Source organism: Neofelis nebulosa, chromosome 2 (assembly GCF_028018385.1).
Source record: "Neofelis nebulosa isolate mNeoNeb1 chromosome 2, mNeoNeb1.pri, whole genome shotgun sequence".
Lineage (NCBI taxonomy): Eukaryota > Metazoa > Chordata > Mammalia > Carnivora > Felidae > Neofelis > Neofelis nebulosa.
This window is the reverse complement of record NC_080783.1, coordinates 138584063-138595111: the sequence shown is the minus strand read 5'-3', so window position 1 is coordinate 138595111 and position 11049 is coordinate 138584063. Positions and strand designations below refer to the sequence as shown.

Below are 11049 nucleotides of genomic sequence, written 5' to 3'. Positions count from 1 at the left end.
GGGTTAGGCTTCCAGATTCTGCCCAGGCCCAGGTCTGGAAGACTTACTTTTTTTCCTTGGGATGATCACAGAGCCTCAGACTTCTCTCTGTGTAACCACCCCTTAAAGGACCAAAGGTCTTTTTGTTTTCCCATTCTCCACATCCATGTAGGCAATCTCCTTTTCCTCCATAGTGTCAACATTCATTGACAGGCTAATAAAAATAATGACTTAGCATTCACTAAATGCTACTATAAACTAAGCGCTCTCTGGAGACAGCTAGTATTTTTATCTCTCATTGTGCAAATGAGGAAACTAGGGCAGAGGATGGGTAGGTAACATAACCCATCTAGTCACATAGGTCATAGATGGGAAAGCACAGACTGCAAGGTCGGTGCCCGTATTGTTTTAGACTGAATGTTGGTTTAGAAGCAGACTATCTGGGTTTGAATCCTGTCAGCTAGGAGGCATTTGACCTGAGGCAAACCATTTCTAAACTGAGGTTTAGAAACCTCAGTTTCTAATTTATAAAATGGAGATAATTATGCCTGCCTCCCAGGGTTTATATGGGTTTTACATGGGATAGTATATGTAGGACACTTGGAACAATACCAGCACTTTGAAAATGCTTTAATGGTTTATTATTATTATTATTTTTATTATTATTATTATTATTATTACTACTACTACTACTACTACCACTCTGTATTTCCTGTCCTGATGGTTAAATCTCTGTCTCTGTTCCCAATTTCTGGAGCTCCAGACCAACTCTACTAGATGTCTGGGTGTTCCATAGATGGCTCAACTCATTAGTATATCCTCAACCTATTATTCTCGAATATTTTACCTTGGTGAAGGCTGTCATCACACCAGACACAGGAGTAACTCTGAACTCCTCTTTTTTAATCAGTTAATACTAACAATTAGTTTCCCCTCACTTTATATATTGTTCCATCTGCCTTCTCTCACTCCTACTTATAAGACTTATTTCCAGTATATTGAAATACTTTATGTTAGTTCATTATAAAAAACAAACAAACCAGGAACTGTATTATGTGCCTGTTAAAGATGAATAGAACCTCATCTCTGTCTTCTTCTGTGAAAGAAAATATAATTTATTTTTTAAACTTGATTATTTGCATAGTAATCTTTCTCTCAACCTATTATCAAGTGAGACATCTAGCTATGTGAGGAGTTTGGCACCATAAAGACCTCAATTTTGTTATAGTAATCCACTGAATCATCAAATACTCTTTCCAGTTAATAGCAAATTGTACTTGGTGACTTCAGAAATTTACCATGATTGAAAATTAGAGTTAAGTATAAAACTTACATTTAACCAAGGTGTTCATTAATACAAATAGTACAAATGGGCATAAATTATCTTCAGGGCATTACTTTACTATATTATTAAAGCAGTCATATTCCACTTAAGACTCTTTTTTTCTATTCAGGCTAATAAAAATAATGACTTAACATTATGCTACTATTACCAAGCATTTTTTTGGAGACAGGTAGTACTATTAGCCTTCATTGTGTAAATAAGGAATACATGTAATATTATACATACTCAGCGAAGTCTAGTTATCATTATTGTTAAATCCCTTGTTACTCAAGTTATCTGCATTGAACATGAGTTTTTCCCCACTGTTTTCTATGTTCCAGGCACTGGACAATCTGACCTAACAGTCCTGCCAGCCACTAATTGATATAGCATTATTGTGCAATTTGAAAAAGGAGCCCTTCCCCAAGATACTTCATGTCCATCTATAGGCAATTTTGTCACAATAAGCTAATTTTATTAGAACATGGCACTAAACTGCCTGCAGAAAATTGTAAAACTTAAATTGGCAAAGTCTACAATGTGAACGGTTCCTCTAGAGTTGTGAAGTGAGCAACCTGCACAATCATTCAGTGCGGCCCAGCTTAGTCTATTCTTGTCCTCAATAGAGAATTTTACATATGATAAGAAGAATGAATGGTTCAATAATAAACTAAATCAGAAATCAGAATTTATCTAACTAAACAATTTACTACAAAATTATTACCAAAAAAGACCATGTTAATAGGTAATAAATATCATGTATGCTGATTATGAGACTTAGAAGTTAGGCTATAGGGGCGCCTGGATGGCTCAGTCGGTTAAGCGGCCGACTTCGGCTCAGGTCATGATCTCGCAGTCCGTGAGTTCGAGCCCCGCATCAGGCTCTGTGCTGACAGCTCAGAGCCGGGAGCCTGTTTCAGATTCTGTGTCTCCCTCTCTCTGACCCTCCCCCGTTCATGCTCTGTCTCTCTCTGTCTCAAAAATAAATAAACGTTAAAAAAAAAAAAAAAGAAGTTAGGCTATAAAGAGCAATGCACTTTTGTGAGTTTGACTACTGTCATTCTTTAGAAAATCGGTTATTTATTTATTGAAAATCTGTTATTTAATAAAAGCATCTGAGAACCTGTCAGATGCAGAATTATTAGGTTGAGATTAACCTGAATAAACTCACATACTCAAAATCCTGTTTTCAGAAGAACTATCCTTAAATCACCTAAAATAAACAAATATCTATTTCTTTAAAATAAAGATTAACAATTCAGATAAGAAACTCTTCCTTATCATTAAATCCATAGTGCTTAAGATTTAATCTCTTTTCTCTTGTTCTCTCAATATGAGAGTAAGTAATACAACAAATGTAAAGTGCTTAGGTGTGGAAAGCACTCTATAGGCAGTAAAATTCTGAAATTCATGCAAAGTCCTTCTTAGTAATGCATTTAGAATACTTTTCAGGGTTTCTTTATAATGCCAAGTTACACTATTAATTTCTTGCAAGCAAATATGAGTGAATAATCAACTAGTTGATTATAGTATCTGAAATTTTCTTTGTAAAATATGGATATGGCAGTCCATGATCTTAAGTTCATATTTTAATATATGATGCACAAGGACATGATTTAACAAGGAGATATATCATTGTAAGCAACATTGCAAATCTGAAGAAAATGACTTTTTAAGATTTATGCCAATGATTATTTTTTAAAAATTGTGAATTCTGGGGTACCTGGGTGGCTCAGGTTGTTAAGCATCCAACTCTTGATTTCAGCTCAGGTCATGATCTCATGGTTCATGAGATTGAGCCCCATTTCAGACTTTGTGCTGACAGCACCGAGCCTGCTTGGGATTCTCTCTCTCCCTCTCTCACTGCCCCTCCCCCACTCACATGGACATTGTCTCACTCTCTCTCTCTCAAATAATAACTAAATTTTTTAATTAAAAAAATGTGAAAGCCTAGGTTTGATAAATTGACACAATACAAAGATGATAGATAGATGATAGATAGATAGATAGATAGATAGATAGATGATAGATAGACAAAACTGAACTGTGCATATTCATCGCCATGAATTCCCTTTACCAATTCTCTTTTTGTTAACTATTTCTTCTTGTTCTCTTTCTTCTAACATTTATCAATTATTTTTTCATTCAGCTTCTTACTTCCACATAAAACTATAACACATTAAAATCTCACACAATTTATTTTCTTTCTTTAGATTCTTTCTTTTATCATTGATCATCTTAGATATGTTAGAGTACTTAATGTGTTTGGATTACTGCAAGAGTGATTCCATTTGGTCCTAATATCTATATTGACCTGTTTTCTTCAGATTTATGTATTAAAAGCAGATTTTTTATTCTGTTTTTGAACATTTATGTGTAGAATGTTTGTACTTGTCATAGTAGTTTTTCTTTTCCTTGTGTTGGCACTTTTGGTGTATTTCTATCCTTCTAATTGTACAGAAAAAAAAATCCTCAAATGCTGCAGCATGAGAGATAAAAAGGACACTTCTATCTTCATGTTTCATAATTACAACCTGCACTCAGGAATGGAAGTCATGGTTGCACCACCAGAGAGCTGTTCATAAGGCACACAAGATTAGGAAGTCTGAGAGAAGAACGTACCCATTAATTGTAGAGAAAGAAATAATAGATCATTTTCTTAATTATATGGAAATGTAGTAAGGACAAAAAACTAGAAAAAAAAGACTAAAAATTGTGTTTCTGTAGCAATTAGCAGAAAAAAAGAAAACTTTAATCAATCAATAGTTTATTTTCATGCCTCCTATACAAAAAGATTCAAAGAATATTATCTACACCATGATTTGATTAATTATTTCTTTCAGTGAATTGAGTAACTATTTTCTTCCCTGACTGAGCAAATTGATTAAATGATTGATAACTTCTCATGGACATTGACAATATGTGATGTCAGTAATGCTAATAATTTTTTTTTATTAAATACTGGACTTAGAGCATCCTTTGATTTTCTCATTAAATATGAAAGTTCATATTTATTTCCTGGGTATGCTCTTGAAGATACTCTTGTAAACAAAGACAAACATCTCTTAAAGAGGAAAAAAACAATTTACTTCTTTGACTTCACCAAGAGCTGTTATTCAAAATTTTATTTTCATTATTATTGTTTTTAATTTAGGGGAAAACTACATTACTAAGTAGTGAAAAAATTGAAACATATATATATGTACATATATATATATATTTTTTTTAAGTGTAACTACAGTATAAATGAGAGCACACCAATATAGCTCCATAAGAAATCACCTAAATTACATAATAAGCAAGTTGCTCTTTTTCTGCCACAAATGGTCACTTATTCTTTGTCCAGGCAGGCACACCTCATAGATATTGATGGTTTGGTTTCAGATCAACTCAATAGAGTGAATGTCACAATAAAGGAAAGTCAAGTGAAATTTTTGGTTTCCCAATGCACACAAAAGGTATGGGTTTTTTTTAAATGTTTATTTATTTATTTTGAGAGAGAGAGAAAGAGTGAAGAGGGGCAGAGAATGAGGGAGAGAACCCCAAGCAGATTCCATGCTCAGCACTGAGCCCAATGTGGGTTTCCATCTCACGAACTGTGAAATCATGACCTGAGCCAAAATCAAGAGTCAGATGCTTAACCAACTGAGCCACACTGGTGCCCCACAAAAGTTATGTGGTTTTTTTTTATGTTTATACTCTACTGTGGTCTATTAAGTATGCAGTAGCATTCTATCTTAAAAAAATAATGTATGCACCTTAATTAAAAAATACTTTCTTGCTAAAAAGTGTTAACCATCATCTGCACTTTCAGTGAGTCATAATCTTTTTGCTGGTGGAGGGTCTTGCCTCCATGTTGACTGCTGCTGACTGATCAGGGGTGGTGGTTGCTGAAGACTGGGTTGTCTGTGGCAATTTCTTAAAACAAAACAATGAAGTTTGATGCACCAATTGACTATTCCTTTCACAAACAATTTCTCTGTAGCATGTGATGCTGTTTGATAATATTTTACCCACAGCAGAAATTCTTTTAAAATTTGAGTCAGTCCTCTCAAACTCTGCTGCTGCTTTAGCAACTAAGTTGATGTCATATGCTCAATCCTTTGTCATCATTTCAGCAATCTTCACAGCATCTTCACCAGAAGTAGAGTCCGTCTCAAGAAACCACTCTCTTTGCTCATCCATAAAAAGCAACTCTTCATCTGTGAAAGTTTTACCATGAGATTGCAGCCATTCAGTCACATGTTCAGGCTCCACTTCTAGTTTTATTGCTGTTTCCACCACATCTGCAGTTACTTCCTCCACTGAAGACTTGAACCCCTCCATGTCATTCATGGTTTAAAATCAGCTTCTTCCAAACTCTTGGTAATGTTGATATTGTGACCTGTTCCCATGAATCATGAATGTTCTTGAATGACATCCAGAATGGTGAACCCTTTCCAGAAGGTTTTCAGTTGACTTTGCCACCAGATCCATCAAAGGAATCATTATATATGGCAGTGGTAGCCTTACAAAATATGTTTCTTAAATAAGAAGACTTGAAAGTAGAAATTATTCCTTGATCCATGAGCTGCAGAATAAATGTTGTGTTAGGAAGCATGAAAATGATATTAATCCCATTGTACATCTCCATCAGAGCTCTTGGATGATCAGGTGCCAAATATGAATATTTTGGAAGGAATCTTTTTTTTTTTTTTCTGAGCAGGAGTTCTCAACTGTGGACTTAAAATATTCAGTAAACCATGTTGTAAACAGATGTGCTGCTATCCAGGCTTCATTGTTCTATTTACAGAGCACAGGCAGAATGGATTTAGCATAATTCTTGAGGGCCCTAGGATTTTTGGAGTAGTCAATGAGCATTGGTTTCAGTTTAAAGTTACCAGCTGCATTAGCCCTGAACAAGACAATCAGCCTGTCCTTTGAAGCTTTGAAGCCAGACATTGACTTCTCTCTAGCAATTACAATCCTAACTGGCATCTTCTTCCACCAGAAGGCTGTTTTATCTACATTGAAATTCTGTTGTTGAGTGTAGCCACCTTCATGAATTATCTTTATGTCTTCTGAATAACTTGCTGCAATTTATCCATCAGCACTTGCTGTTTCACCTTGCACTTTTATTTGATGGAGACTGCTTCTTCCCTTAAATCTCACAAACCAACCTTGTCTGGCTTCAAACTTTTCTTCTGCAGCTTCCTCACCTCTCTCAGCCTTGACAGAATTACAGAGAGTTAGGGCCTTGCTGTGGATTAGGCTTTGGCTTAACGTAATATTGTGGGTGGTTGGATCTTCTATCCAGATCACTAAAACTTTCTCCATATCAGCAATAGGACTGTTTTGCTTTCTTAGCATGTGAGTGTTCACCAAAGTAACACTTTTAATTTCCTTCAAGAACTTTTCTTTTGCATTCACAACTTGACTAACTGACATAAGAAGCTTATGTCTTGGTCTAGCTCAGATTTCAATATGCTTTCCTCACTAAGCTTAATCATTTCTAGCTTTTGATTTGAGATACATGCAATTCTTCCTCTCATTTGAATGCTTAGAGGCATTCATTGTAGGGTTATCATCTGGCCTAATTTCAATATTGTGTGTCTCAGGGAATAGGGAGGCCCAAGCTAAAAGAGATGGGGGACCAGCTGGTCAGGTGGAGTAGTCAGAGCACACACAACGATTTTTGAGTAAATTCTGCCTTATATGGGCACAGTTAGTGGTGCCCCCAAACAATGACAATGGTAACATCAAAGATCACTGACCAACTATCACCAAAAAGTTTTTTTTTTAATTTTTAAAAAATTTTTTAGTCTTTATTCATTTTTGAGAGACTGAGAGAGACAGAGTGCAAGCAGGGAAGGGGCAGAGAGAGAGGGAAGACACAGAATCCCAAGCAGGCTCCAGGATCTGAGCTGTCAGCATAGAGCACAACACAGAGCTCAAATCCACAAACTGTGAGATAATGACCTGAGCCGAAGTCGGACACGTAACTACCTGAGCCACTCAGTCACCTTAAGGAAAGTTTGAAATACTGCAAGAATTACTAAATTGTGACCTAGAAATGCAAAGTCAACAAATGTTTTTAGGAAAATGGTGCTAATAAGCTTGCTCATCACAGAGTTGCCACAGACCTTCAAATTGTAAAAACTGTGATACCTGCAAAGCACAATAAAGCAAGGTATTCCTGTAATACTATGACAGTAGCTGATGTGTATAACCTAGAAAAATAAACTCTCTATGGTAAGTACTTTTTTAAACAGGGGACTTCATTTTTTGTAAAGAGTTAATCATTTTTCAATCACATGTTTGACATATTTCACATATTCAAAACTATATAACAAAATTGACTATTGCTTAAAACAAAACAATCCATTTAGGGGAAACCATTTTAAAGAGAATAGAGTTTAAGTTGCTATGAAATTGATAATATAAAAGAAAATAAACTGATTTTAATTACATATTTAGTTAATTCAAGTGTCTCTTGATATCTCCTCATATTAATTTAAGCTATAAAATTGCCTGTTGACAACCCATTTTTATAAACCTCTTGTCAAGAGAGATTTGCATTATCCATAATTTAGTTCTAGTTCTTTTTTAAACAATAAAAAATTGTATTTATAATATGATTGTCATTTCTTATTAGACTTATCAGTATATATTAGTGAATTGTTTGCACATTGTTTCTTCCTCAATCATACTCCTTCTTTATGGATTTACTTATTTATTAATGAAGTATGTCTTTCAGTATTTCTTCCAAGTGAGGGTCAGAAAGTATGTGTCATTGTATTCTTTTTTTTTTCCACCCTCTCTCTTAAATGTTTCACTTTACTAATTGAATGTTATTTGCTTAGCACTTGATGTTTTAGCCTATTCTCTTCCAGCCTCTACTAATTCTGATGAGGTCAGTCTGACTGTTCCTTTGTAAACAAAGAGGTTATTTCTCTCTTATCTCTATTCAATTCCAAGATTTCTCTTTAGTCCCCTGATGTTCTGCAATCCCACTGCAAAACAACTAGGTATAATTTATTTTTATCTAACTTTTGTATATGAGGACTCATCACTGCCTTCAGTTCAAGAAAATTTTCAGCCATCATTTCAAATATTTCTCCTTCCCTATGAACACTATTATTTGTTACTAAAAGTCTTATTCAACATATGTCAGAGCTTTTTGATTTTGTTTACTCCATGTCTCTTAAATGATCTTTTATATTTTTATTCTCTCTCTCTCTCTCTCGCTCTCTCTCTCTGTGCTGCATTTTGCATGCTTCAATCTTCCTATTCACTCATTTTTTTTCTTCTATGTGTAGTCTGCTTTACATACTTTCTGTTATTTTATCTCATGATTACATTATTTTATTTAAAAGCCCATTTTGGCTTATACTCATGGAACTCAAGATTCTATACTAAATCTTAAAGAAATAATTCTATAATATTGAGATTGTAATTCCCCAAGGGAAAATCCTATGATTAGGCTACAAGATGCATGAGAGAAAACATGTGTCATTATCTTGGTAGCCCTACTACCTAGCAAACATCCTGGAAAATTGCATTTTTTCAGTAAATGTTTTCAGTAATGAATTAAATGTAAAGCAACTGAGTGTTCAACTTAATAGTAGTATATCTTAGTATGAATGGGTTGTCTTTACTGATTGTCAGTAGTTCAAATACAGAGATTTGCAGTCCAGAGATATGTATAAACACCTCAGGTGAACATGAAAATGCATATTCATAGGCCTCACCACAGAGTTTCTGATCCAGTAGGTCTTGGAAAATATCCTGCAATCAGATTTAGAAATGGTACTGATAGGTGAACCAAAGATTCCTTTATGTGATTTAGTCAGCAGAGGGGACAGTGGAGACTGAAAGGAAACACCTTGGAATGAAGAAGCAAAAGCCAAATAATAGGAGAAAAGTTTGAGAAAAGCTGATTCTGGCTTCATCAAGAATCATATCAAATCTTGATCATTTAAAAAATATGTACATGATGAATGCTTTGTCTTTTGCTCTGGGAAGAAGCATCATTTTATAGCATACCTGTTTTTTGTTTTAATTCTTCACATGGGTTCCTTTATTAAAACAATTTTGAATAGGTAGGAAAGGTTAATATTGGGTCTGTTTTCTTGTGGATTTATTTTTTTAAAGGCTTTGCATTGAATTTTGTAGCATGATAGAATGATAATGTAATGTAATTTAGCTTAATATCTATTTTGTGTTAGATGACAGTTTTATTAAGCAGAACCAATAATCATCGTTATTCAGTCATAATGACCCATTATAAATGGTCTCATTTTTTTAACTTTAATTTTACCTCTTAGAGTATGCCTTTGTAGAATTGCTAAAATGGTTACACTTAGTTTCTTTTATAAATATAATTTTAACAATCACTATGGAAACATAAGTCATCTAGTAGTTAAGTACCACTATTCTATATATTTGATACAAAACTATTTTAGTGTCTTGGTTTCTGTTAATTAAACTTTCAGGCAAGCACATTTCAGGAAATTAAATTACCATCCTTCATGTTTTGGAGGCTTAAATTGAGATGAATAGCCTTTTCTTTCTGGGATGCCACCTTTCTGACCCCCGTGTTTATTAGGGTAGGAATTAGTAGTCAGATTAGACAAAAAAGGACTCACCTCCAACAGCCTCTAGAATAACTGGATTTACAATACCCTCTTTAAAAATATCAACAAACTAAGGTAGTTTCATGTCTATTACACATTTTATCTTAAAGCAAATAAATTTAGGCAACTCTCAGATTGTTTTCTGTCCCAAAAACTGTACCAAGAGATTAGAATTTGGAGAGAAGAGAGAATGAAGTTATTTAGGTCATGGATACTTCAGAGCAAAGAGGACATTAGAAATTCTTCAATTTGAAGGATGTTTTATATAACATTAAACATCTACTTAATGTTTTATAGTTTGCAGAGCATTCTCACTTGCATCTTTTCACATAGGCCTAAACCCTTTCTCTCAGAGGAAGAGCATTATTAGTCTGAATTTACACTGCGGGTACTAAGTGTCAGAAAAATTAACTCACACCCAAGCCAGTTACCTAGTTTGACTGAAGGCGAAGCTTATGCTTTTTTCCACAACATCAGAGTCTTGATAGTCAGAGCACATCCCAAAGGCTCTGGATGTCTGGGAACAGAGGCAAAAGGTCAAAAAAGTTCAAAAAATGAAGGGTGAAGGTCATCTTAAATACAAACTTTACTAGCTTTATATTATTGTCCAGGGACCAGCATGCAACAATTGCTTAGAATTCAAGGAAAGTCAACCTCTTTCAGTTTCTGTCATGGGCACTATAGGTGGCTCCTGTTGCTTTTGAGTAATAATTCTATTTCATCTATACATGATTAAATATAACTTTCTTCTACAAAATTTGTGCCTGGATGAACTAAAGATGTATTTTCAAGCATTCAAGAATGTGTAGGAAGAAATCAGATCCATTCATGGAGGCAAACATGGATGATAACTTATGATGCCGTTATGCAATTTAATATTTTACTTTATATTATTTATTTATTTATTCAGTAAGTAATCGGCGAATGCCAGAACCACATTTATACACTGAGCTCATAGAGAAAAAGACACAGCATCTGACCTTACAAAGCTCACACTCTGGTTGGGGGAAAAGGCATTAGTAATGCAACATGATAAGTAATATAATAGAATTCATTGCAGGTCATGGCAATACATAAGAAACTTTAAACCAACCTTCCAGTAATTTTTTTAAATGTTTGTTCCACCGTAAT

The 11049-nt window shown here is 34.4% G+C and overlaps 1 pseudogene; it reads right to left on the bottom strand.

Annotated features, from left to right (window-relative positions):
- Positions 1-5094: 5094 nt before the first annotated feature.
- LOC131491037 (tigger transposable element-derived protein 1-like) lies at positions 5095-7062 on the bottom strand (annotated as a pseudogene).
- Positions 7063-11049: the final 3987 nt, after the last annotated feature.